The 7263-nt window shown below is 41.5% G+C and overlaps 1 long non-coding RNA gene across 1 annotated transcript; it reads right to left on the bottom strand.

Moving 5' to 3' along the window:
* Positions 1-396: 396 nt before the first annotated feature.
* On the bottom strand, positions 397-5907 carry LOC139081386 (uncharacterized). Its single transcript, XR_011536458.1, has 2 exons — positions 5186-5907; positions 397-3000 (listed from the first exon to the last, which is right to left on the bottom strand). It is a non-coding gene; the product is annotated as an uncharacterized lncRNA (long non-coding RNA).
* Between the last annotated feature and the right edge of the window lie 1356 nt (positions 5908-7263).

Raw genomic sequence — 7263 nt, 5'->3', positions numbered from 1 at the left:
GGAAGCACGTGCCGGACACGCCGGAATCACCTACCGGACAGACCGGAACCACCTGCCGAGCACGCCGCAGCCACCTGTTCGACTCGCTGGAACCACCTACCGGACAGGCCAATATCAACTGCTGGCTATGCCAGAACCACCTGGGTGACGGTTCGGGATCACCTGCCAGCCATGGCGGAACCACCTCTCAGACGTGCCAGAAGCACCTACCGGAGAAGCTGGAAACACGTCCTGGACAGTCTGCAACCACCTGCCGGCCAAGCCTGAACCACCTGCCAAGCACAACGGAGCAACCTGCCTGCCGGGGTCCCGCCCCGGCGGAGTCCAGGTTCCTGAGGGATGGACGGCGTCGGCGCGATGAGGGAGGGGGAAAATAAAGGGGACGTGAGACTTGGGTTGGTGTTAGCAAGTCCGACTTTACTGTGCACAAGTGTCGTTTATATATTTTTCAGGATTAGTACAGAAATAGTTTTACAAATATTCTCAGAGAGATAAGGAAGTAAGAAACGAGCACAAGAATATTTATTAGCATTCCATTCTATAGAGCATAAGGTTAATGATCGTCTTCTCTGCAATTAACTAGTGTTTGTTGTCTCTAAGCTAAAGGAGATAGGTACCTAGGCGTCTGTTGTAATTCATGGTAAAGTTAAATCAAAGAGAGAAGGTCCAGGCCTCCGGACAGGACAGCAGCCCGTCTGGTTACATCCTGGTGGAGCCATCCCTGCCTCCCTCAATCATTTACGCCATTAGTGTAGATGGTTAATGGGAACAAAAGGTGACTCCAGGGTGTCTTATCCCCAGGGCTATCTGCATTCTCAGCGGGCAGTTAAACATCTTTACTTTTTCGCGCCCTTTAGGGGCTGGAAGCATTCCTTTGTCTTTTAGATTGTAGAGCTAACGGTCCCTTAAGTACACTGCCGGAGAAAGTATCATATTGTTAGTAAAGTAAAGGGCTGAAAAGCTAAGCTAAACTATAAATCTTCAAGAATAAAAAAGAGAAATAAGTATACACATAACCTTGATAGAAAGCATGCATATAATTCAGAAAATATCGGGGGTGTTGGCCGGCCATCCTTCACCGAGGGGCATTCTTGCACCCCTCGGCCCTTCTACTCACCAATTATTTATTATTTATTGCTTTTAGGAGAAAACCTCTATAACATTTTAACAGAAAGCAGAAGGTCAAGAATAATATATAGATACTTCTTGATCATCCAATTAACCAGCAAACTTAGAAGGACGATGCATATGTATATTTAGACAAAGAACTGGAGGGAGAAGGAAACATTAACCAGATGGAGGCCATAAACCTAATTCGACATCTTATCTGGGCAGGATTCCTTTCTGATTGTCTCACATGGGACTGTGTGCTCCTCCATTAATTAACTGAAAAATATCTTGAAAGTTACCTGCAGGTGGTCACATTCTCTTACTGTATCTAATTTTCCCGGGAGGTAGTGCCTCCCAAGCAGCCACCCAAAGGAGTGAAAACTGGAGGTTAAGAAAGGAAAAGGAATGAAGGGCAATTAGAAGCAGCACAGGTTTCAGAACTATGTGAGGGGCTGGCCGGTTATTCTTCACCAAGGGGCGGCCCTGCACCCCTCGGCGTTAATCGGCTGGACCCTGTCAAACAGCCGATCAAATGATGTAGCCACGGCTCCCAGCATCTCCCCCTTTTTTACTTTTTAAGGCCAACAGATGTAATTCTGCTGAAACCCGACTTATAGAGTTGAATATTAACTTGAGAAAGACTGGAAAAAGGCAAAGACAAATCATTAGAGCACCAATGGTGACAGCAATATTAACAATAAAGGAGCTCCAATTTTTCTCCCCTACAAAAGAGGTCAGAGAGGTGAAAAGGTTGGTGGCCACTTCAGAAGCAGAAAAGGATTCTTCAGCCTGATTAATATTATTAATTTGTCTATGTAAGTCACAAATGTCTAGACTAAAGTCTGAATGGTTCCATATTCCCTGGATATGATTTTTAATTTTTTCCCAAGAGTGTAGAGATTGATTTACCTTAAGAGGAGTCACACAGATCCATCTATAGGACACATGACAACGCAAGGCCAATCTAACCTTCAAATTTGTAAGTTCTTGTCCTATCTGTAATATTGCCTCTTCCAGAGTGTTTACCTTTGCCTCCAGTTTTTCGTCTATTATTTCTTGGGTAGTTAGGGCAAGAGTGGTATTCTTAGAAAGATCGTCTACATAAGAGGCAGTATGTATTTGTTTAGTCAGCGCTACAGCAGATACAGTGAGAGAGGTTGCTAATGCAATCAAGGCTGAGATACCCAATATTAAAGCAGAGATAAACCGGCGGGGGCGCTGTAAAAGATCAGTAGCCTGTTTCAAAGTAAGCAATCCAACATCATCATACCAGGGTTCAGACAAATGAACGGGTAGCATAAGATAGGGGGGTTGTTGTAATATGATTACAGCTCGTACCTCTATATCAGGGCTCAAACAATTAGTTAAAAATACAATCTGGACAGGAGATATCATAACGAGAATTATTAAAAGAGATAGACATAGCAAAACTGTGTACAGGAAAGGCCAAGAAATCATAAGGGGCCAGGACACAGGCCTTAACCTTATACAACTGTGATCCTGTTGGTCTAATCAGTACAACATTGTGTAAAGCGGCTATGGCCTGCAACAAGTGTGGTTGAATTTTGCCAGAGTCAGTAGAAAGAATAGGAGGGCGGAGGCGAGTGCGGACGGGGAGCCAGACGTTTAGAAGGTTTCTCGCGGAGTGAAAGTCGTCTCATCTGGGCTACTGGGGGAGATTCATCATCTATCTTGACTCGGAAGCTGGGGCTCGTCTGCCTTGGTGGAGGTGGGGGCAGAGGCTGCTTGCGGTACATGTCGAATCAGATGATCAGGAATCCACCAAGGAGATGAAGTGTCCTGTGGAAATATGCAAGCATATCCTCGACCGATAGTTAAGAGAATATCAGGACCTTTCCACTGTCCTGTAAGCAGGTCCTTCCATTTGACCTGTAGTAAAATATTTTGTTTATTATCATTCCAATGTCTCATCATAGGTGACTCACCATGAAAATCTAAATTGAGAAAATTTATCACAAACAGAGCATGACTTAGTAAAAGACGGGGAGAGCTATATTTGAGCTCTCCTCCTTGTAATTTTTCCAATTGTTGTTTTGGGGGGCTCAGATAGCGAGGAAAAGACAAATGTTTCAATTTTGTTTATAAATTGCTGTAAGTCATAGTTCTTTAAGAGAATAGAGAAAAAGATTTTCTTAACTCTGGAAAAAAGCAAAATATTAAAAATCAGTAATATCTCAATTAAAAAGTCATAAAAATTATAATCATCCCTATCAGTTTATTCTGTCCTGTGTAATTGGTTCTTGATCTTAATCTTCTGTCAGCAGTTTGTGAGGTCATCAGTTTCTCTGTTGGAGTTCTGTAATTTTTACCCAGTTTAGTTTTACAATCTGAGCGTTTATTAGAAACCTGTATTCTAGAGTGTTAGAGTCCTTTCCATGAATTTTCCTGAAGATGAGACATATTTGCAAAAGCAAAAAATAGAGTAAAACAATAACTGACTGTAAACAATAAAAGACTTAAAAATGATGATTGACAGAGAAACTTGGTTATCTCTGTGATATACAACACCTTAAACTAATAATTAGAATTATGGCTGATAGCCAGGATACATCAGAATTTAGGCATGTATATAATTTCTAAAACACTTATATCAGTAACATTTACCCACATACTACCAACCAAGAAAGATTATTATCACTTTATCTGACAATGTTTCCCATGTAACTTTAGACCAAATAAGCCTGATTAGTTTAGAATTAACAAAACAGATTTGTCTTTTAGGTAGAGTTAGAAACCATTTGTTCCCAATAATGATGTTTAGATTACCCACAAGAACTTTGAGACATTAGACAAACAGCTATCATTTAAAGTTATTATGCTGACAAATTTCTAACAGACAACATGAACTTATTTGACTAGGAAACCCAGGCTGCATATTTGCATATGCAGTGCTAACTCTGAGGACATATCCAAACATTTCAATCAAACCAACAAACTTAAGTTTTCATTAACCAAAGATTAATCCATATCATCTTAAAAGACAGTGGGTTAATTTCTATTGTATTTAGAATTTATGAGAGCGCTTAATTTAAGCCAATTAAACAGAACTCTTAGTATTGGCCATATCACCCGGAGGTAAAAATATCACACACATATAGACACACAGACACAGAGCCTTCACACCTATTGTTTTAAAAATCACTGCCATCAATCAGGTAATGAGTCAATCTCCAAGAGAGGGCACCCCACTTGGTTGCCAGGGTGATCAGGCCCGGAAACCAGAGGGGGGGGCGCTCCCAGAGGTGGAGACTATGATATTTTAAAGATTTCTTTGTTTCTCAATTGCAAAGCTCAAAAGGAGCCAAAATGGTCACTGTAACTTTAAGAGAGAGGAAAGAAAAGGTTCCATTAACTTGAAAATCTCCTGAACCTAGGGCAGCGTCCTACTTGTTCTGCCTGTGAGATTCCTATAGCAAGGGGTGATGGGGGCGTCCCCCAGCATGTATCTCTTGTCCCCCTGCATGCATCTCTTGTATACCTTCCCTATTATGCCTGGCAGTCATAAGTGCCTGGTGAATGATTCCCAGGATAAAGGGATAGAGAAAAACAGTGAGGAACTTTCCGCCAGTCTGGGGGACATTCTACCCAATTGCAGCCTGGAGCCATTCTCCCAAGAAGGGGTTCCCATACTCCACCAAAGGTTAGAGTTTGGTACTTTCCTTGAACTGGAGTCCCGATTGGGACTTTTCCCGCAGTTCAGAGTATGGTCAGGTGCCAGAGGGAGGGGTCCCATTCCAGCCTTAGGAAAAGAAACCTTCCACGGGAGTCTTGGAGATTGGCAGCCGTCCTAATGACTTAAGTGGCCGACCCGTGCCCATGTAAAATTTGTCTATTAGAGATAGAGTCAGGAAGGAATGGATTAATTCATTTTCCATCACCCTCAGGCTTAAGGTACTGATTCTCTTCAGGCTGAATGCCACAATTTGCCCCATAGAGTAGCCATGGGCAGCAAAAGTGGATTCATACAGCTGTCCGAGAAGGTTCCCTATGGAGCAGTGAATTTAGATCCATCCTTGAAAAAGAGAAAGTCACAAGGAAAAAATAGGGCACTTACCAGAACTTGAGCTCACAAGCCGATGAAGCAAGTCCACCAGAAATGATGCAGGGTTGGTGAGCCGAGGAGTCGAGAGAAAGATTTCCTGGGCTCTCAAGATTTGGTGGCAGTGCTCTTTTATTTAGAGAATAGCGTGGAATAGCATGGGGACAGGACCCATGGGCAGGCAGAGCTGCTGCGTGGTGACAGGACCCACGGCCAGAACTTAACAGGTCTTGCTCTTATAATGTTGCACAAGGAAGTATTCCCAGTTAGACATTTTAAAACATACTTAGGCAAAGTTGATATAACCTCTTTATAAAGAAAATCAGCTTCTAAGTTGTGTTCCCACTATCATCCAGGTTTCCAAATTAACAGTTTCCTCTTCGGGGAACCAGGGACATTGTTCTTGTAAAAATGTAGGAATGTAGAAATCTGTCCCAAAGAGGCTTTTATGTCTCTTTTTTGCAAGCATACATGTTATTATTTCTATACAGAGCCTTCTTTCTTTAGACTCAGTATGGCCCAAAACTTCTCAAAATTCTTAATACTTCTTATTCTTCCTAACCTTATTTCACTCTCCCTTTCCGGAGAGGGACTAAAACTTCTCTATTATTATTATTATTATTATTATTATTATTTTTTATTTCACTCTCCCTTTCTAGACAGGGGCAAAAACTTCTCAATTATTATTATTATTATTATTATTATTTTTTTATTTCACTCTCCCTTTCTAGAGAGGGGCAGAAACTTCTCAATTATTATTATTATTATTATTATTATTATTATTATTATTTCACTCTCCCTTTCTAGTGAGGGGCAGAAACTTCTCAATTATTATTATTATTATTATTTTTATTATTTTTATTTCACTCTCCCTTTCTAGAGAGGGGCAGAAACTTCTCAATTATTATTATTATTATTATTATTATTATTATTATTATTTCACTCTCCCTTTCTAGTGAGGGGCAGAAACTTCTCAATTATTATTATTATTATTATTATTATTATTATTATTATTTCACTCTCCCTTTCTAGAGAGGGGCAAAAACTTCTCAATTATTATTATTATTATTATTATTATTATTTTTTATTTCACTCTCCCTTTCTAGAGAGGGCCAAAAACTTCTCAAAGTTCTTAACACCTACTACCCTTCTGTCCTTTCCTCACTCTCCCTTTGGCAGAGAGGGGCTAAAGGGGGCTCTTCTTTCCAGCCCTGGGTAGGATCCTATCCGTCCCGAGAAGTGGGGGGAACTTACCCTTCAGGTCCCTGTTCGGGCGCCACTTGCCGGGGTCCCGCCCCGGCGGAGTCCAGGTTCCTGAGGGATGGACGGCGTCGGCGCGATGAGGGAGGGGGAAAATAAAGGGGACGTGAGACTTGGGTTGGTGTTAGCAAGTCCGACTTTACTGTGCACGAGTGTCGTTTATATATTTTTCAGGATTAGTACAGAAATAGTTTTACAAATATTCTCAGAGAGATAAGGAAGTAAGAAACGAGCACAAGAATATTTATTAGCATTCCATTCTATAGAGCATAAGGTTAATGATCGTCTTCTCTGCAATTAACTAGTGTTTGTTGTCTCTAAGCTAAAGGAGATAGGTACCTAGGCGTCTGTTGTAATTCATGGTAAAGTTAAATCAAAGAGAGAAGGTCCAGGCCTCCGGACAGGACAGCAGCCCGTCTGGTTACATCCTGGTGGAGCCATCCCTGCCTCCCTCAATCATTTACGCCATTAGTGTAGATGGTTAATGGGAACAAAAGGCGACTCCAGGGTGTCTTATCCCCAGGGCTATCTGCATTCTCAGCGGGCAGTTAAACATCTTTACTTTTTCGCGCCCTTTAGGGGCTGGAAGCATTCCTTTGTCTTTTAGATTGTAGAGCTAACGGTCCCTTAAGTACACTGCCGGAGAAAGTATCATATTGTTAGTAAAGTAAAGGGCTGAAAAGCTAAACTAAACTATAAATCTTCAAGAATAAAAAAGAGAAATAAGTATACACATAACCTTGATAGAAAGCATGCATATAATTCAGAAAATATCGGGGGTGTTGGCCGGCCATCCTTCACCGAGGGGCATTCTTGCACCCCTCGGCCCTTCT

This window comes from Equus przewalskii, unplaced genomic scaffold (assembly GCF_037783145.1).
Source record: "Equus przewalskii isolate Varuska unplaced genomic scaffold, EquPr2 contig_R1881, whole genome shotgun sequence".
Lineage (NCBI taxonomy): Eukaryota > Metazoa > Chordata > Mammalia > Perissodactyla > Equidae > Equus > Equus przewalskii.
The sequence above is the reverse complement of the archived record's forward strand: the minus strand, read 5'-3'. Positions and strand labels throughout refer to the sequence as shown.